Here is a 21,680-nt window from a genome sequence, read left to right as displayed (position 1 = left end):
CAGGTATCAACTTAGAAATTTACAAAGGGTATACACCCTTTCACCTAGCAATTCCACTTCTAGGAATTTCTTCTTAGACATATTTACATACATTAGAGATGACATATGCACAAGGATATTTATTACAACATAGTTATAATAGCAACTCATATAGCTATTATTAGGAAGCTAGTTAAATAAACTGTACCGATAAAACAGAATGCTCACCAGCTGGACAAAAGAATGAAGGTACATTCTATCTAGAGAAAAGAAAATGTACACAGTACACTCCTCAACTATATTAATAAGGCAAGATATTTGTATGTGACTATGTTTGCAGGGACATTTTCTGGAAGAAGACCCAAAAAACTAACAAAAAGTAATTAAAAATAGTTACCGGTGGGGAAGGGTGGGCGTGGGAACTGAGCAGATGGAAGACAGGAGTGAGAAGGTTTACTCTATGTATGTTTGTAGCATTTGGATTTTAAGGCATATGAATAGATTTCCTATTTTTAAAATTAGAAATTTAAATAAATGAATGCATGACCAAAAAGAAGAGAAAGATTAAAATACAGTAAGTTAATACAATCTACCCTCTTTGTACACAGAAGAAACTGAAGCCAAGTGAAGTGAAATAACAACCCAAAATCCAAAGACAGCTAGTGGTAGACCCTGTGTTGGAACCAAGGAGAATCAGAGGACTCTGCTGAAATGAGACACAGTAACACTCTTGTATCTGAATCATCAAAGGTAGTAGGGTGGCCAGGGACACAAACTTGATATTTCTTATTGGTCAATATTTCTTATTCCTGAAGCTCTTGACATTGGAGTAAATTTTGTGTTTGTATAAAAGTGTTTGAATTCTAATTGAAATTGCCAAGACCTATGTGACCACCATTTTTAATAAGAAAGAAAATTGCTAAAGACATGGAATATATCAGACAAAAGTCTCAGGGATGAATAAGCAAAAAACAAAGCAAGAAGCTGAGTACTAGGGAGCTGAGGTACAAAAGTCAATTAAGAAGCAATAAAAGCCCCTGTGTCAACACAGAAAACAAACTCATGGTTACCAGAGGGGGAAGGAGTGGGAAGGGATAAATTGGGAGCTCAAGATTTGCAGATACTAACTATTACACATAAAACAGATAAACAGCAAGTTTCTTCTGTATAGCACAGGGAACTATATTCAACATCTTGTAGTAACCTATAGTGAAAAAGAATATGAAAATGTATGTATGACTGAAACATTATGTTGTACACCAGAAATTGACACAACATTGTAAACTGACTATGCTTCAATTTAAAAAGAAGAAAGAGAGAAAAAAGGAAAAAGATATTTAAAAATACATAAATAAATAAAAAGCTGCTGTGTCAAGTCTTGGAGAAATCACCCCACCATCAAGCATGCTGCTTGGGACGGCAGCTGAGAGGGGCCATAACGGCAGGGCTTGCACGCGGTGGTGACTTCCACAGGCAGTCCACACCTGGTACTCTCCTCTCCTTCTGCCTTTTTCCAACTTTATTCATTTCCTGACATTATTCATGCAAGAGTCTCTTTCTTCTGCTAAATCAGGAGGACAGAGGTAACGTCTTCTTCATTTTCATCACACTGTGAACTGTGCCCAGCACAGTGACTTGAACATAATAGGCTCCTAGATTTTTAGAACTTTGGAAGCAGAAGGGTCTTTAGAAAATATCAAATCTGATTTTTTAAAACTTGTTTAAAATCAGAAAATCCATTTTGAAATGAATAGCTATTTAGACTCCTCAACATAAAAAAAATAAACTTTTTTTTTTTAAGAGATGCTTTGGCTGAAAAGGAAGCAAAGGAGGGGAGAACAGACAAACATCAACTCACAATCATCTCCTTCCTGTTTCTCCTACAGCACCTCGGGGATCACAGTTTGGAAACTATGGATGCAGTGCAACCCCTTCATTTATTACAGGAGGACATTCCTTAAAAGTGTTGTACACTGAATTGACACATCCAAGGCAGGGCTGGTGAGCTGCAATGGCTGTGACCACCATGTTCCCCTGACCTACACAGGGTGAGGTACGGGAGAGCAGAATCTGTGTAGGCTCTGGAAATACACATTCTCTTCTTTCCTTGTGTAAATATTTGGAGGAGATCCTCATTAGGGATGGGAAACAACACCATTCTGCCTGGTTCTTAAATTTGGAATAATTTAAGTCCGCTTCAGGAGAAATGAGCTGGTGCAGGGAGAGCACTGAGGTAGTGAGCACCCAGCCTAATTCATCAAGTGCTATTCAGAGGCACCTCCTTATTTACCAGACTCATGCCAAAGCAGTCAGCACAGGGCTTAAGGGCTGTTCTCAAAGACCTGGTTAAGATTGTTTGAGCTTGCTAGGAATCCACAGACTATATGGGAAGTTAATCCTTTAGTACACTGTGTACAGCTAATGCACCTGGCAATGTTTGGAAGTAGGGGACACATTAATAATAAATAAATGAGATCACTTCAAAGAGGGACAGGTGCTCTGAAGAAAATAAAACAGAAGGACGGTGTTGTAGACAGGATAAGGGTAGTTATGTTGCAATAACAAACAACCCCCAAAATCTCAGTGTCATAAGACAACAAAGTTAGAGTTTTTCTTACGCATGATACCTGGGTAATGCCAAGGCTGATGAGAATCCACCATCACATCGCTTTTATCTATGTCCTATTGCCCAAAACTTGTCCCAGAGGCTTGCCTGACTGCAAGGAAAGTGTTATCTTCCCAAGTGTCCCAAAGGGGAGAAGAACCATGGAAGAGCACACAAGATGGTGGGCAGCAGGGGACGCAAGGGCTGATTAGGGTGGTCTTGCAAAGGCCTTCTAAAGAGATGATACTTGATCTGAGATCTGAATGATGAGAGTGAACCCACCAAGTAAAAGCTACAGGAAAGGCATTTCAGGCAGAGGGAACAGCAACTGCAAAAGGTTCTTAGGCCAAAACAAGTGTGCAAGGAAATAAATGAAGGCCAGTGTGACCAGTGCACCATGAGTGAGGAGAGAACAGTAGGTGATGTGGTCAGTGAAGCCAAAAGACGAAAAGCCTTAAGGATCATGATAAAAGATTTAGAGTTTGTCCAAAGAGTGTCCCAAACTCAAATGAACTAATGTTTCCTCTTTTTAATAAAAGCAAAAGGCAATCCTTATATTACACTAAAAATAAAAATTCACATTTTGTTTTTCAGTTTTCTGTTTCTCAGGCTAAACTGAGAACTTTACCTTCTTCAATATTCACCTCAAGTTCACCTTTTTCTAAGCATGTGAAATACCACAGAACATCGTGACAGGATTTACAGTGTTTCCTGGAACTTCTTACCTCAGCTCTGTGTTTTCTCAGGCCTCACTTCAGAGTCTTGATCAGCAACCAGATCTATGCTCTTAGCTGCTGACAGAACACATATTCTCTGAAAAGACAAGAAACGAGGAAGTTACCATTCTGAGAAAAAAAAAAAAGAACAAATTTTATTTTCTTACCAGAGAAATATCTCTTCTCTGCTACTAGAGTCTAGTATTTTTAGAACTGAACCAAATATAGAAAGCTTTTTACTCCCTACGGGAATTATTTAGATTGATTAATGTTCTGGAGTTAATATTGAGTTTCCAGAGCAGCTTTCCAAAAAAGGAGATCATGAGAACTTTATCTTCCACACCACTTACCTTTATGAAAGCCTCTTCAAGTCCAAAACATTGCTTCCTGCTCTCCAACAAGGATAAACATTTAATAAAACTGGGCAAATCTCTCTGGACTTCAGGTTTCTCATCTACAGAATAGGCCTCATCAGTCATAGAGAAAAGCCAAACGTTATGATGATAGACCTACAGCTGGATGGGCTCCCTGGGAGGGCCCCCTCTTCCCACCTGTGGCCACGTTGGCTGCCTCACAAAGGCACCAGGCATTTTCTCAGTGGCCCAGTGCAGAAGTGAACTCAGCCCTACATCCTGCCTACCAGGAGGTTTTCCAGGCTGCTCAATGAAAGCCACTCACAAGAATAATCAGTGACTATTGTGTGAAATTTACCTGAGCTCATCTGGTTAGGATATGTCACTGCAAGATTTTTGTTCAGGCAACTCTGCCACAGTGTCCCCAACATTCATCCTATATTAGAGCACAGTCGTTCAATCCACAAATGTCGGAGTCAGGTCATCTGATATCCAATCACATTTCAGCCACTTAGTAGCTGTTATTCAACCTTCTACATTTCATTTCCCCTCACTTATAAATGGGGAAATAGGGCTTGTATTCATCAGATTGTTGTAAGGATGATGACATATTTCATGTAAATCTGTCAGCATAGTACATGATCCATGGTAAGTCTCCGTAAACAGTAACTTTTATCATCATCATCATCATTATCATTATCAACAACCTTAAAGAGTGGAGGGTCACTACTTAAAAATGTCTCACATGCTTTGGGGGTGTCAATTAATCAATTTCTAGCTAGCAGGCTTGAACGTTTACAAATCATTCCGAAGAGTAGACTCAAACTAGGGAAGAAAGGCTGAAACTTCCTCCAGACACTCAGTCTTCACTATGAGGAACTTCTTCCTTAGATATGCTTTTGATTTTTGCCCATCTCCTTTTGTTTATCCACGTGTTTGTGTTTTCCTTTCCTAAGTTAAGGTGAGGAATCTCTTTGGCACCACAACCCTTTACATCTGATGTTGGTTACTGGACAACTCTAAGACTTCTTTTCTGCTGGTTCCAGCATTGTATAATGCATGGAAACTAAAGGCAGGCTTTAGGTTCAAGATAATTCTATCTCATGCTATTATGAAAATTAAATAATGTATTATGAAAGTGTGTGTAAACAGTAAGGTTCTTGAATATACGTATATTCGTGTATGACTGAAGAATTGTGCTGTACACCAGAAATTGATACAACGCTGTAAACTGACTATACCTCAATAAAAATAAATAAATAAATAAACAGTAAGGTCCTGTTCAAATGTTAGTAATTATTATATTTACTATTTCCTTATATTCCTCAAACATTATAAAATTTTGTCACCCAAATGATAGAAGTAACTGGGTTAACTAGTTTCACTAGTTTTAAGTGAGGTTAAGTTTTGGGTTGTCCTCTATTCTCCTACTTTTGACACCACAAGAAGTACCTTTGGGACAAGTCATAGAATCCAGATGAGCAACCAGCCACAGATGACAGCTAAAGGGCATAAGTGCATCATTTACTTCCTAAAATCTCTTCCAAATCATACTAAATCCATAAAAAAACGCATAAATCCATAATAGATAAGATGCCAATATAGCTCCTCTGGTTCCACAGACAATAATCTCATGATTAGTAGCTTTTTCAGCTAAAACAATTCTCAAGACACACAATTTGGTCCCCCCAAATAAATCTTTTACCTGAATCACTCATATAACTATTTGTACCAGAAAATAATGTTTTTCTTTGTAAAACCCAAAATTACCAGGAATTCTTCAATGTTCTCCATCTGATATTGTTAGACACTCATCGTGCAGCATAAAGAGAAAAGGGAAGATGTAGGAGTTATCTGAGCCTGTCTTACTGCTCCCTTCTTTTCCTTCTCTGATCGCAAACACCGTACTTTAGGCTCTTGTCATATCAAGAGTGGGTTAAGAAAAAGAACATGAAAACGAATGTATGTATGTATGTGTATGACTGAAACATTAAGCTGAGCAACAGAAATCGACACAACATTGTTAACAGACTAATCTTCAATTTAAAAAAAAAAAGTGAGTTAATAGAAAAGCCTCCTAACCAGATCCCATGCCTGTATGTAAATTGCTGAGCACACAGCACACATTCTGTACACGTTAACTCCTTCTCCCACACAACTCCATCCAGCTTCCATATTCATTTGCTAAAAAACTATATTACTATATCAGTTCATTCTTTTTACCTCTAAAATAGCCAATATATCATAAGCAGACCATATCAGATTCAATAATTAAACATTTTTAATCTAAACATTGAAATTCTGAAAAATAGAAAAGCATATCAGCTCTTTGGAAGAATAATGTTTGATGCTTTGATTATGACAAAGTTATAAAGAGAAAACACAGTAATACATGAACTTTGTATTTATAATAAAACAACCTAAAAATAAAATAGATACCAATATCTTCAATAAATATTATTTGCAGAGGGTTCCCATCTATAGTACATAAGAAGTTCATGCAAAGCTGTGAGAAAAATCCATCAATATTCCAATAGATAAATTGGCAAGACACAAGTTGATAATTCATACAAGAAGAAATAGACTTTTCAAATAAATAAATGGAGGAAATGCTTAACATAGCTAGCAATAAAAAATAAATACAAATTAAATGCTTATGCAGTAATGTGGAAATGTATCACATAAAGTTTGGGTAATTTTCACTACAATTAATGAAAATAAGTATAAATTGAAACCCACCCATACTTCCTTGAACACTTCTCTCAAGTTACCTGTGGTGTCGCAACACACCCTTGCTTTCAAATACAACCACTTGATCATTCTATCCTACTTCCTGAAACATATCTCAGTGGTATATCTGTTCATTCAAAATCCAAACACAGATGTGTAGTAGGTGATTATTACATACCAAACGTGGTCCTGGGATCTGGGGTCACAAAAATGAGTAAGATTTAGTACCTAACCATCATGGAATTCACATCGAGGCAGAGAGACGGACACAGCAACACAGCAACGTGGTAAATACAATGGGATCATGTATGATGGAGTCATTAACAAAGTACTATGGAAGCTCAGCTCTGAAACACATTTAGTTCTTTTCTGCAGAGCCTTGCTTGAGTAGCTATTCTGAAAATAGTTATTGATTGCTTCATTGATTGAAATTCAAATAACTTAATTAAATACACCCATTTAACTCATTTAAGCAAATGAGTCAGCTAGAATCTTCAGAATACCTGGTCATACCAATCAACTTAATAGGTAGCAGGTGATTTTACTTCCAGTAACAAAACATGGAAAAACAGCAGACAAGGGAAACATCAGTGTCTTGAGAGATAGGAATATTTTTAAACTTATATTCTTTTCTGTGTTCAAATCAGAGGTTCCCAAAATTTCATGTGCATAAAAATCATCTGAAAGATTTATTAAAAATGCAAATCCATTGGCTGTTAGTAGTCCACAGAAAAATGCAAATCCACTAGGTCTAGGGTGAGAACCTGGAATAAGCACCTGAAATTATTCAGATTAAAAAAAAAAAGATTATCCCTTAAAAATGATCTGAAGTAATTTAATAAACATATTTTGTGAAGATAGTATTCTACCACAATGATACCTTTTAAAATAGCACCCTAATTAAGGAAAACACTCTTAAAAAATACTCAAAGCAGAGAAAAATTAAATATATTTTCTGTTTAATAAAATGTCATTGTTGTATATACAGACTAAGATATTAATTAAAGAATATTCTATATACCACTTTCATCCATAAACATTATAAACTCTGCTTACTCTGTCACTTTAACAAGTGAAAATCAATAATGTGAAACTGGATTTTTCTGATCTGAGGTATAGCTCTAGGTTAACCTAAAATTTACTTTTGGAAGTAGCATTAATCAAATTCCTTGCAGATCTTCATGTGACAGGCACACTTCTTTTTACTGACTAATGAGCCAGAATCCTTCAAGCAGAAAGTTATGGAAAAATGAAATCTGTAATCAATTTTCAGGAACATATTGTTTTCCTTCTGACTGCGTCTAATCCACAAATTAAGACTTGCTTATGATAGCTGCAACACTTTTGAAAATCGGCCACAGTAAAGAGAAGGAAAAATATTTATGACAAAAGAAAATTTTCAAGTGGAAAATTGGTTCCAGCATGCAACAGTGTTAGTTGTGTTTTTTGCTATAAAATTTAGGTTTGTTACACAAGATTTGTAAATGCGTGTGCTTTTTTCCAGTGATCATGATATTGAGGAAACATAATGTACTGGACAAAAATTAATTAAGACCTGAGCTGTAGTCCCAGATCTCCCACAAATAAGCTTCACAATCTAGTTAAATGACATAACCCCCATGAACTTCAGTTTCCACTTTTGCAAAATTCAGAGTACGAACACTATATGGTGTCTATTGTCCTTTCCAGTTCTATAATTCTAAAAATTAGGGGATATGGATATAAGAACAGTAATATAAATTTCAATCTCACAGAAGACTTTGTGTTGACATTAATTCACGTACATGATGTACTGGGAATGCTGTATTGCCACTGCCTAGCATGGTCTTTGACTCATAAGTGCTCAATTAATATTTAGTAGGTAAGACACAATAAACCTCTTAAAAGAAAACATAGGCAAAACATTATCAGACATAAATCTTAGCAATGTACTCCTCGGGCAGTCTACCCTGGCAATAGAAATAAAAGCAAAAATTAACAAATGGGACCTAATTAAACTTATAAGCTTTGCACAGCAAAGCAAACCATAAGAAAAAGACAACCTACAGAATGGGAGAATATATTTGCAAAAGATGAAACTGACAAGGGCTTAATTTACAGAATATATAAACAGCTCATACAACTTAATAATAAAATATATAAACAGCTCATACAACTTAAAAATAAAAAAAACAAAAAACCCAATCCAAAAATGGGCAGAAGACCTAAACAAGCAATTCTCCAGTGAAGATATACAAATGGCCAATAGGCACATGAAAAAAATGCTCAATATTGCAAATTATTAGAGAAATGCAAATCAAAACTACAATGAGGTATCACCTTGCACCAGTCAAAATGGCCATCATTAAAAAGTTCGCAAACAATAAATGCTGGAGAGGCTGTGGAGAAAGGGGAACCCTCCTACACTGTTGGTGGGAATGTAGTTTGGTGCAGAAATGAAAAACAGTATGGAGATTCCTCAAAAAACTAAAAATAACATTACCATATGATCCAGCAATCCCACTCCTAGGCACATATCCTGAAGGAACCTTAATTCAGAAAGATACATGCACCCCAATGTTCATAGCAGCACTATTTACAATAGCCAAGACATGGAAACAACCAAAATGTCCATTGACAGATGACTGGATAAAGAAGTTGTGGTATAATTTATAAAATGGAATACTACTGGGCCATAAAAAAGAATAATGCCATTTGCAGCAACATGGATGGACCTTGAGACTGTCATTCTAAGTGAAGTAAGCCAGAAAGAGAAAGACAAATACCATATATCACTTACATGTAGAATCTAAAAAAATGACACAAATGACCTTGCTTACAAAACAGAAAAAGATTCACAGACATCGAAAACAAACTTATGGTTACCAGTGGGGGAAGGGGGTGGGAAGGAATAAATTGGGAGTTTGAGACTTGCAGATACTAACTACTACATATAAAATAGATAAACAACAAGTTCATACTGTATAGTACATGAAACTACATGTGGTATCTTGTAGTAACCTACAGTGAAAAAGAATATTAAAATGAATATATGTATGTTCATGTATGACTGAAGCATTATGCTGTACACAGAAATTGGCATAACATTGTAAGCTGACTATACTTCAATTAAAAAAATACATAAATATACAAAAAAATTGTAGATAAACAAATGAACTAACCTGTGAAATTACACAGAATAAGAAATATGGTTCAGTAGTTTAATTTATCTAAGCCTCTATAAAATTTAGCATACTAAATCTTGGTCAGCCAATTAGTGAACATGCATTTTGATCTATTGTGAAGAGAGGCTATAAAAGAATCAAAAGTTTCTAGTTGAGGAGATGAATGTCCACACACATTAAATGATACGAAGTAGGTACTGTAGACACATGCAGGTATCAACTATCGACTATCGGTAACATGATCATCAACCTGGGTACAAAGGAAAGTAGAGAACAAGATCTGGTAAAAGCTTCCTGAGGGCGGAAGTGGGTTGAGATCTTAAACCAGGTAAGGTTGATGGGTTGGCAGGTGAGGGGTTGGTCAAAAGGGGTAAAAAACAGAAAAGAGAAAGTCATTTTAGTGATAGAGCAAGCAGATTCACTTTACTAGGAACAAGATCTGAAGACAAATGAGGCTAATGGGTGGTTGGAGATTGTTGATGGGGGAATTACAATGCTTGACAATTTATCAACATTTTTTCATCAGGAACAGGAAGGGTAGAAAAGATGTTCTTAGATCTGCAATGTCCTATATGGAAGCTACTGACATGTGGCTATTGAGCACCTAAAATGCAACTAGTCCAAACAGAGATGTGCTGTTAGTGTGAAAATACATGCCAGATTTAAACAGCTTGGGACCAGAAACATGGGAATGTAAAACATTCCATGAATATATTTTTTATTATTACATGTTGAAATAATAATATTTGGGATATGGTGGGTTCAATAAAATGCATTGTTTAAATTAATTTCACCTGTTTCTTTGTATTCTTTTAAGATGGCTACTAAAAGATTTTAATTACATCTGTGATTCATATCACGTTTCTATGGGACAGCACTGCTCTAGAAGGATTTTTCCAGCAGCAGTCATCAGTAGCATATTGTACTGTTAAGCAAAGAAAATTCAAGGGATCAGCTAAAAGGTGAAATTCCAGGGATAGCTAAATTAACAACACAGTAGAAAAGGAATTATATATTCACAGAAAAATTAATATATTAAAAGTTTCTAATCTGGAATGTCACCATGATTATAAAACACATAAATTAAATAAAATTTAAAACTCTAAGTTTTCTGCCTAATATAGAAGTTGTCCTCAATAATTGTATTGCTTTTCAGCTTTTATAACTTGGAATGTGAGAGCTCTCAGTGACCCCATATGCCTGCTGATCTCAAGCCTGGGCAGCTGATCTCAAGCCTTATCTGACAGCTTCTTAAAGGATTTCAAAGCCAGTTAATTTGGCAGCCTCAAAATTTAACAATCCATGGTGCCTACCAAGTGCTCAATAAATATTTAGAGAATGGGTGGAGAATATCACACCCAAAATTATGACTACACACAGGAGGCTAAACATCAGGTTTTCCATAAAATCTGCCCCTCCAGAAAGTGAAATGTAGCAATAAGACCCCTAGTGTTCAAAAGAGTACCACATATGTTAGTAAATTCTAGAAAACATTCATATTTCACTATATACAATCAAATTTTTTAAGAGTTTAATATGAAATAGAGCTGATTATACTCTATGAAAGCAAACACTGTATTTGTAGAATACTTCTTTTCTTTTTTATTTAAAAAAGAGAGAGAAATCCTATAAAGATTTTTACTGGACTATTCTGGTAAATAAAATACCATCAAGCAGTTTACCATTCTCCCACCTCAAAATCTTCTGTATTTTGTTTACTTAATCCTATTTTAATTAATATAGCTTGGTATTGGAATGGAAATTCTGGGGAAATTCCAAGTAGCACTGGGAAATGGTGTGATGTAATTCCTTCTTTTCCTGTTTCCGTTTTGAGCCAGTATAACATCAGGGTGAGGCGAATCTCTTGGCTAAATGGTTTTCAGCTGGTTGGACCTCACAGGCCCTGGAGATTCCATGATGCTGCCAATTCTGGGAGCTGCTTATTCCAATCCCTTGCCGCAAATATCCCTCCTCTCCCTAGTAATTCTGTGCCACCTGGTTGGGATAATGAGAGTAATGCCACCAGGCTTCACAAGCCAGGCAGTGACCAGCATAAAAAGTTGGTTGTCTCTCTGCCCCGGCTGCTCTGGTTCATCCACCAACAGGAATTCCCACTGATGCTCTGCTTGCCACGTACAGCACCTCTCCTGATATCACAACAGAAGTTGTGTTTCCTACCAACTGCATCTAGAAATCCGCTGATCTTGCTTTCATTTTTCTTTTTCTCATCCTCTCCTCCACTACCATAATTGGACAATAAAACACTCTTTCACATTTACCCACTCTTTCTCATCTTTACAAAAATAATGTCCAGGGGAAATTCACCATACTAGCTCAGCTTTTCAAGACTATAGCCTAACAATAATTATTAATAGCCTGACTTGATTCATTGTGACAGTCCAAGACTATTTCGGTTCTCAGATCATTAGATCCCCTTGACCTGCATCTGCATGAAAGTTCTCGCAAAAGTCTCACTGCAGCCTGGATACTACCAACTACAGAACTACATCCTCACAGCGTCTAAATTCTCCATAATCTCTAAGCTCCTAATGGTCTTTCTTTTAAATGAAATTCCATTTCTTCTCAAAGCACACCGTTTCTTCCAGTCTTACTCCTAATTATGGATTCCCTGTCTATTTGAGCAATTTAGAGGGAAACAAAACTCATGGTACTGTGATAGCCCTACATTCTGAGCTTGAATTGGCCAACAAGTTAGAAACAAAAACTTCCTTGTTAATACGTTCTTTTCTTTCTAGTTAAAAAAAATTTAAGTAATAGCATGGAAAGGATTTAAAAATCTTAGCAAAAATTTTACCCAAAATAAACTACATAGCAAAGTTGTTCCCTTCTATTAAGAAAAAAAAAGGGGGGGATGCTTTTCATCAAAAAGAGGAAGTAATTTTACACAGTGTTAGGAAATCTTTCTACCTTCTCAAATGTAAATGTTTCTAAGATAAAGTTTTAAGTAGAAAGGAAAAGAGGATTAGAAAGAGGTCTAGTAAAGTTTTAACGTTGGGGTACAAGGTTTACAAGTATGGTCTGGAAACCTTGTGGTGACTTCACTGAGATCCTTAAAAATGCAACTTTTTAGACTTCAGTCTGCTCTAAAATATGTAAAATTCATCAACTGCCTAAAATCCTCTCCAGAAAAATGTGAGGATACAGAGAGTAGGCAGCCTTCTACCAGCTAGGAAAAAGGCCCTCACAAGAACTTATCCATGCTAGCACCCCGATCTTGGACTTCACAGGCTCTGAATTGTAAGAAATAAATGTCTGCTGTTTAAGTCACCCAGTCTATGGCATTTTGTTAAAGTAGTCTGAGCTGCTGAAGACCCCTGGTACTCAATGTTTTTGCAGTAGACCCCAAGCACCTATGGAGCCATTGATCCTGTTCCACCTCCAGCAGCATTGGCCCATTCTATCTGATTGGGTTCCTACCTCTGCTTCCCTAAATCCCAGTTTACTCCTCTGCTAACAGGACAAAAGCTTTGCCTTAACTGACTGCTGAGACCTGGTACTTTGTCCAGCTCTTACAGATTTCTTCACTCTCAGCTGCTGGTGAATGGCCATATTTTCTGGAACCTCAGTGGTTCACCTGACTCCAATACTCATCTGCCACCTGCATTTCTGCTAATATCTCTGCCTGCTGGACGGGACCTACTGACTTTTCAGTAATGGTCAGATGGGACCATTCTCGAGTTCTGCATTTCCCTTTGCCTGACATCTGACTGTCTATAACTTAATCTTCTTTTAATCTGCCCCACAATTTTTCTTTATCTCTTCTGGCCTATATTGTTCAATACACCTGGTTCTGAATGCTCAGTCCACAGTATAAACAGGATAAAACACAGAAAGCTCTTACTTGTCTCTAGCATGATGGTCTTGCTGGCGTTAAATATATGTTTTTCAACACAGAAAAATATAGTAAGAATTTTTAATAGGTGTAATATAATAATGATAATGATGATAAATATCTGTAAGATAACTAGATGATCATATATGGGTACTTAGTGCCTGGAATTATGCTATTTTATATACATTAACTAGTTAATTCTTAGGTTTTATTACCCCAACTGATATCAGAGGAAACTGAGCCTTGGAAGAGTTGAGGGAGGTCCCCAAGATTAATACCTAGTACCTGGTGGAGCTGAGATTCCCATCTAGACCTGGCTCCAGGGCCTCAGCTCTGAGCAAATCGCCACATGGCCTGTTTAACCTCCGAAGAGTTTGATGCTGAAATTATGACCCACTCTTGCTTTGTTGTAATTGTTCAATGGTAGAAAAACCTTAACAGAATGTTGCCTAAAATACCTTTTAACCCCAAGAATCTAAAATCCTAATATTCATCCTGAGACTATGAAACAAAGCAGTAATTAGCCTGTTGGCATCCTTAGGAAATAAAATATTTGACATGCACGTTCATTTTATAAAGTTTAAAGTGTAGCAAATGCATCAGTTTCTCAATTTGTGTAGTTCTTTGTAATGAAAACCTTTGAAAAAGTATGACATAATTCCTGATTACTTCTAGGAACAACTCGAAGAAATTTTTGTTTTTTCTATGTTTTCCTCTAGCAATATCCCTCCAATTTACGACTTTTAATTTATGCATATTATAAAAGCAGTGATGCTTATTTATTTGACCTGTGGTAAAATAAGAGTGAATGGGCTCAGAAAGTATTCAGGAACTCCATTCATAAAAAAATACAGAACTTGTAGAATATGAGTTGACTGTAAATGCATGGATTTATTTCTGGACTCTCTACTCTGTTCCATTGATCTATGTGTCTTTTTTATGCCAATATTATAATGCTTGTAATATATTTTGAAATCAGGGAATTTAATGTCTCCAGTTTTGTTCTTCTTTCTCAAGATTACTTTGGCTATTTAGTGTATTTTTGTAGTTTTGTATGAATTTTAGGATTACTTTTTATATTTCTGTGAAAAATGCCATTGAAATTTTGCTAGAGATTGCATTCAGGTCTGTATATCACTTTGTGTAGTATGGGCATTTTAACAATATATATTCCTTCAATCCATGAACACAAACTATCCTTTCGTTTAATTGTGTCTTCTTCAGTATCTTTCATCAGTGTCTCATAGGTCTTAGCGTAGAGATTTTTCACCTATTTGGTCATATTTACTCCTAAGTATTTTATTGTTTTTGATGCTGCTATAAACAGGATTGTTTTCTTAATTTCATTTTCAGGTAGTTTGTTGGTAGTGTATAGAAATGCAACTGATTTTTGTATGTTGATTTTGTAGCCTTCAACTTTCTTAAATTATTTTATTAGTTCTAACAGTTTTTTGATGAAATCTTGAGGGTTTTCTATAAGTAAGAGCATGTCATCTGCAAAGACAATTTTATTTTTTCCTTTTTAATTTGGATTTTTTTTCTTGCCTAATTGCTTTAGTTAGGACTTCTAATTCTCTGCTGAGTAGAAGTGAAAGTGAGTATCATTGTCTTGTGTCTAATCTTAGACAAAAGCTTTTAGCTTTTCATCATTGAGTATGATGTAATCTGTGGGCTTTTCATATGGACTTTATTATACTGAGGTACATTCCTTTCAAAGCTAATTTGTTGAGAGTTGTCATCATTAAAGGATGTTGAATTTGCTCAAATGTATCTACTGAGATGATCATATGATTTTTATTCTTTTTTCTACAAATGTGACGTATCATATTTACTGATATGCCTAGGTTGAACAATCGTTGCATCCCAGGAATAAATCTCATTTGATCATGGTATATGATCCTTTTAATGTGGCTGTTGAATTCAGTTTGCTAGTATTTTGTTGAGGATCTCTGCATCTATATTATTCAGGGACATTGACATGTAATATTCTTTTTTTTTTTTTTAGTGTCCTTCAATAAGGGTGCCAAGAACATACAATGGGGAAAGGATAGTCTCTTCAATAAATGGTGTTGGCGAAACTAGATAGTCACATGTAGAAGAATGATATTGGGCTTTTACCACACAATGTGTACAAAAATCAACACAAAATGGATTAAGTACTTCATATTAAGACCTGAAACTCTAAAAATGCTTCTGCATAGCAAAAGGAATAATCAACAAAATGAAGAGACAACCTGTGGAATGGGAGAAAACATTTTTAAACTGTACATCTGATAGAGAGTTAACATCCAAAATATATAAGGAAATCCTAAAACTCAATAACATAAATAAATAAATAAATAAATAAATAATCAATCCAATTTTTTAAAAATGAGCAAAGGACCTAAACACATATTTCTCAGAAGAAGACCTACAAATAGGAAACAAGTATATGAAAAGGTGCTCAACATTACGAATCACCAGGGAAATGCAAATCAAAACCACAGTGACATACCACCTCACACCTGTCAGAATGGCTGTTATCAAAAAGACGAAAGATAACAAGCATTGGTAAGAAGTGGAGAAAAAGAAACCCTTTTACGCTGTTGGGAAGGTAAATTGGTACATCCATTATGAAAAACAGTATGTTAATATTTGCAAATCTCAGATTCCCAATTTATCCCTTCCCATCCTCTTTCCCCAGAAATTGACACATTGCAAACTGACTGGACTTCAATTTTTTAAAAAAAAGTATGGAATTTCCTTAAAAAACTAAAAATAGAACTCCTATATAATTCAGTAATCCCACTTCTAGGTATTACCCATAGGAAATAAAATCAGTATCTCAAAGAAATATCTGTATTCCCATGTTCATTGCAACATTATTCTCAATAACCACAATATAGAAACAGCATGTGTCCATTGTCCATCAATAGACAAATGGAAAAAGAAAATGTGAATATACATACAGAATATATAGATATAGATACAAACACAAAATGAAATATTATTTGGGCATAAAAAAGGAAAGCCTGCCATTTGAAACGACATTGATAAACCTGGGAGACATTACGCTAAATGAAATGAGACAAACACAGAAAGACAAACACTGCAACATCTCACTTGTATATGGAATCTAAGAGCTTGAACTCAGGAAAGCAGAGGAGAACAGTGGCTGCCAGGGACTAGGGGAAGAAGCAGTAAAGGAAATGTGGAGATGTTGGTCAAAGGGTCCAAAGTTTCAGTTATGCAGGAAGTAGTTCTGGAGACCTAATGAATAGCAATGGTGACAATAGTTAATAATGCTATATTTTTTACTTGAAATTTGCTAAGAGAGTAGACATTAAGTGTTCTCACCACAAAAAAAAAAAAGGTAACCATGAGAGATGATAAATATGTTGATTAGCTAGATTATTGTAGTTAAAATATATGTATTTCTAAATATATATAATTTATGTATATTTAGATGGCACCCAATCTGCCACTGCTGCCTGAACCCCTGCAGGTGCCAAAGTATTCCTTTCTGATCATGAAGCTTAGGATCTACTTCTTTCTTTAACCAAAAGGCTGAAAATTGCCAGAATGTCATTTGGGTGGTGTGGAAATAAAGCAGAGTTTGTCACTTGATTGTCTAAATCAGGAAAGAGACTATTTATTGAGACCAAATATTTATGTGGCATTTCCTACATGCCAGGCTTTCTTCTAAGCACTGTAACATAGCAAAACTAGGAACGAAACTAGGAGAGACCTTGGATGAATACTCAAACATTTATGATAAAGATATAGACCCTAAGCCAGAATAAACCTCAGAGATCACCTGTTTAGAACCCTGCCAGCAAAAGCACTTTATGCACAGGACAACTAGAGCCAAGAGGGGACTGTAACTTCTCAGGCCCTCTGAGATGAAGTGGGAGCCAGAACTCTGGTCTTTGGCCTCTTAGTGAAGTGGTTTTCCCTCTACATACAACCATTACTTATGGATTTATAGTTTTCCAGAGGCGACAGAAATGTGTAAGGTCACCTACATAGTGGTTGTTTAGGTATATCCAATTTACATAAATGACATGCTTTCAATAACTCACTGCTACTTTACTCCACCTCTCTCTCTCCTACTATCTAGGAACTCACCTGAAGGTCATGATGCAGCAGCTGAGAATTGCTCCCCTGGACCATACTCTACAAGCTGCTCTACACACTACTTCCTTTAAAGAGGAAGAATTAAAGCCCTCCCTCTCCCAGCCTGCATTAAGAACAGGATGACCCTCGGTCTTTGTCTGCAATGACGAACTCTATCAACAGCTTTAAAGAGACACTCTGTGACCCAAAGTCAAAAGGCTGAGATGGACAACTCACTGGAGGATACTTTCCTGAAATCCTCAGAAAAGGCTGGGGCTACAGGTGGGAGAAACTTCTCTAACCCAAAGTCGCTCTGGAAAACGTCCCCATGCCACCCTGACAAAGCTCTAGAAGTCCCTCTTCTCTGCCCATACTGTACTGCCTACCCTGAAATCATAGGCTGTGAATGAGGATGATCTCATCATTGGGTCAAGTTCAGAAAGACACTGATTCCTAATGAGTGATGTTCCCAGCTTACATGTTTGATATTTTTCTATTTATTTTTAACAATAACCACACAATTGAAAGGGAGCTGCAAAGATGATATAACAAAACACGTTCCCTTCCTCAGTTATTAAATTTGTTTTACAGCTACATTTGTATTTATAGCTTAATCAGTTCTTTAAAATACTGACACATGCAAATTGCATTATTAACTCAGCTAGAAGGAGATTTCATTAATCATGAGTGATTTTGATTAAAAGCTGTGTGGTCTCCTGAATGGACTTTAAAAAATAAATGAAACCAAATCTCATGGCCTTCCTAAAGATGAAACCCATATAAAAATTTCTCTTCCAAAGCTTAGTGGACTCCAGTAACCATAAATGAAAGCTTTCTTCACTGGAAAAAAACCAAATGTGGAGAAAATCGCCTGTGTCAGTCAGAATTCAGCCAGGAAATCAGAAACCATGCTAAGTCTTTTAACCAGGAATGGATTCAGTATAAGGAAGTAGGAGCTTATAAAACTATTGGAAAGATTGGAGGAGCAAAAATCAGGAGGAGCTGTCAGAAGTTTCAAGTTTGTGGCCACAAAGAGAAGGGAAACTGCTGCCCCCCAAAATCAGAACCATGCGAACAGCTGCTGCTAACTTCTCAGCCTCATGTGGCTGCTACGTGGGTAAGATGGTAACCACTCGCATCTGGACATTCAGGGAGTCTACTCATCAATCCACCACCACTGCCAGGGTGCAGGAAAAAAGTCTGCCCCCTCCCCCCTCCACCTCTGGGATCCTATAGAAGAGCATCTCACTGGAGGAGTCCTGCCCATTTGGAACCCTACTATCAAAATCGTCCAAGAAACACAGTTCTGAAGTTTCCTCCTACAGCATTATGGGGGAGGATTTATAAGGGATGGAAGAGGGCAAGTGCCAGCAGAAAATTCTGATACCAGAATTACTCCAGCAGGCAAACAAACCTCCAAACACCATCCTTCTCAGAAAAAAACCCAGGGACACACCTCTTTCGTCACTGATACAACTCAAAGATCGCAAATACACACAAAATACAATGACATACAAATCATCTCCGGCACTGTATGACAGAAGGCAAAGTAACCCCTACTGACAAATTACGGAGAAAATGCTCCAAGCCCCCTCGCCTAGGACCCGCTCTTAAGAGAACTCTATATAAAATGTTAATGGAACAGTTCCTTCAGAAAAAAAAAAAAAAAAAAAAAAAATTCCTTAAAGGAACATAAAAAGTTAAGAGGATTCTTTCCATGTAAGACTAGGAATTCTCAAAGTTCTTAAGAAATACTTAGTTTTATTTTCTAAAGAGATGATCAAATAATCTACATCAAGAAAAATGGCAAATGACATCATAACTTTCCCAAAGATAACACTTTGGAAAAGTATCACATTTATTTACAGCTTAAAGAATATTACCTTGTCGCTCTTTCTCTGGTTTTATACTTTGAACTTGTTTCTTTCACTTTCAGTTAAAAGTGACCTTTTAATTGGGGGTTTTCCATGCATGATTCTTTTTCCGGAATCAGAGCCAAAGTTTTTCCATTTACATCAACTTATGAAAGGGCTTCCTCCCTCCAAAGGAATTTTTTTTTAAATTCTAAATACATTGTCTTCAAATCTTTCTTAGATTTAATATCCTGACCCAAAAAAGGCATAATATTCCTAACAAGAAAAAGGCATAAAGATCTGTCAGTTGCAAAAGTGTCATATCTTAATATTTTATTAATTGTATCCTTTTAAGGGATAATAATAATATTCCTTAATAATAATAAAATAAGGGATAATAGCAATATAATGTGTCCCTTGCAGCTAAGAGTACATCTTCTCCCTAAAGGAATAATGAATTGGCATCCACACCACACTGGTGACTACAAATCTGTATTTACCAGGAAATACGCTATAATGCAAAATCTCACACAGAATCCCGAAGTGGATATGAGGTAGAAGGGAGCGTTGTTGCGGGGGCTGAGGCAGGAATGGCACCTTCAGAGCCTAGTGTAACTTAGCATCATTTCTACTCCTCAGCGCACTTCCCTGTCTTCTTCATCATCGAGGGTTAGGATTATAAATGGGTGATTTGCCCTTTAAACTGCCTGCAGCCATCATAACTAATGCAACAGCAGAAGACCTTGCCAGAAAGTCATTTCAGGAGCAAAAGGAAAGCCTGGGTTCCATGGGAGAACGGCCATCATACTGAGCAGACAGCAATTTTCCAAGACTGCTGGCCACACACCCCAAGGGTTCCAGGCCAGAGCTGGTCAGGCCCAATCGCTTCTGTACTTCTCAGGACAATGGGAGTGAGACATAGCTACGATCCAATGGTCCCCAACACTGGCTTGCTTAGCCCACCCTGGGCCAGGGTATTGGCAGGACAGACCTGCACTACCTGCTATACTTACTGACCATTGGGAATCAAGGCCCTGAGGGAATCTGGCTCAGTATGAATGAAATGATAGACTTTGTCCTTTAATCATTTTTTCTAAGCTGCTACTTTGTGTATAGTTCACAGTGTGTACTCACTTCCTAAAGAAGTCACGCTGTCTGGGTTTCAACCCTGTTCTGCCATTTACCAGCTATGAGATCCTGTGTAAATTAATTAATCTCTCTAAGCCTATTTCTTCACCTGCAATCTTAGGATGATAACAATAGTTGATACCTCATCTATTTATTGAGGGGCTTAAATGAAATAATACAGGTAAAATGGTTAGCCCAGAGACTCATACCTAATAAGCACCCAATAATTAATAGCTATTAGATTTTTATCATATAGAATTTCTCTTTCTTTTTCATTTCTATTATTTATTCTTTAAAGTTACTGGATGTGTGTGTATTATGAGAAACTACTGCATAAACCACTCCTCTGATAAAAAGACTCAAGTTAAGAAAAATTAAACAATCAACCTAAAGGGCATAATACTGGAATAGCTTTTTACTAAAATATAACCAGTCAATTTTGAGTAACATACAATTTGCTGGACTCTAAAAAGTTATTCCATAAGTCTATGTTGTGTAGTCAGCATTATTTGTTACCAGAAGTCATTGCAGTGTTTTAAGCAGGGATTCGCCTGTATATGATAGAAATTGGTCTAGACTGTGGTATAGACAAACTCTAGCCTAGACTCTGCTAAAGTAAATAGAAAGGTTATTACAATCATGAAGTACCTTTTCTTGTCCCTAGAACTATAAAATAAGGTGCCTAGCCCATTACATGGCTTCCTTCCATCTCCAAGCCTAGAGCTTTTTTCACTGGTAACAGTGTTAAATCTTTATTAACTTGTATCTTAGAAATGGCTGTGAAACTTCAGAATGAACAAAGTGAACACACTACTTCAGGGAGATCATTTTCAGCTGATTACTATTTAGCCACCTATTTCACAAGAGACTGGCCATATCAAATTCTTGAGAAGACAAACACTGTAAGCCAGTTTTACATGGACGTTTTTCTCTGTGACTATCAAAGACATTCACAGCATTGCTCAGAGGCCAGCATTACGTATTTCTTTCAGGAGCTAGATGATTTACCCAATGTCGTACAAATCCAATTGTAGGGCCAGAAACAGGAGCCCCCTTTGAATTCCCACCCCATGGCTCTCTTCATCAAGTATCTTAACTAGCTGAAATTAAATGGCTTGGAAGGGTGGGCAAGCAGAGTCACCACTGAACAGTCTTCAGCCTTTTCAAATCTCAGTTGGATACATATGGATGCATAAAATTAGAA

The 21,680-nt window shown here is 36.6% G+C and overlaps 1 protein-coding gene across 4 annotated transcripts in view; it reads right to left on the bottom strand.

Annotated features, from left to right (window-relative positions):
- Positions 1–19,422, bottom strand: part of ZPLD1 (zona pellucida like domain containing 1) — a 314,927-nt gene extending 295,505 nt beyond the window's left edge. For all 4 annotated transcript variants that reach the window (XM_032478045.1, XM_032478056.1, XM_006188536.2 and 1 more), the window contains exons 1-2: positions 19,379–19,422; positions 3,310–3,397 (exon numbers count right to left, since the gene is read on the bottom strand). The gene's annotated coding sequence lies outside the window, so the exon portion shown is untranslated. The remainder of the gene's footprint in view (positions 1–3,309; positions 3,398–19,378) is intronic.
- Positions 19,423–21,680: the final 2,258 nt, after the last annotated feature.

Source organism: Camelus ferus, chromosome 1, assembly GCF_009834535.1.
Source record: "Camelus ferus isolate YT-003-E chromosome 1, BCGSAC_Cfer_1.0, whole genome shotgun sequence".
Classification (NCBI taxonomy): Eukaryota; Metazoa; Chordata; class Mammalia; order Artiodactyla; family Camelidae; genus Camelus; species Camelus ferus.
This window is presented reverse-complemented; position numbering and strand designations above follow the sequence as displayed.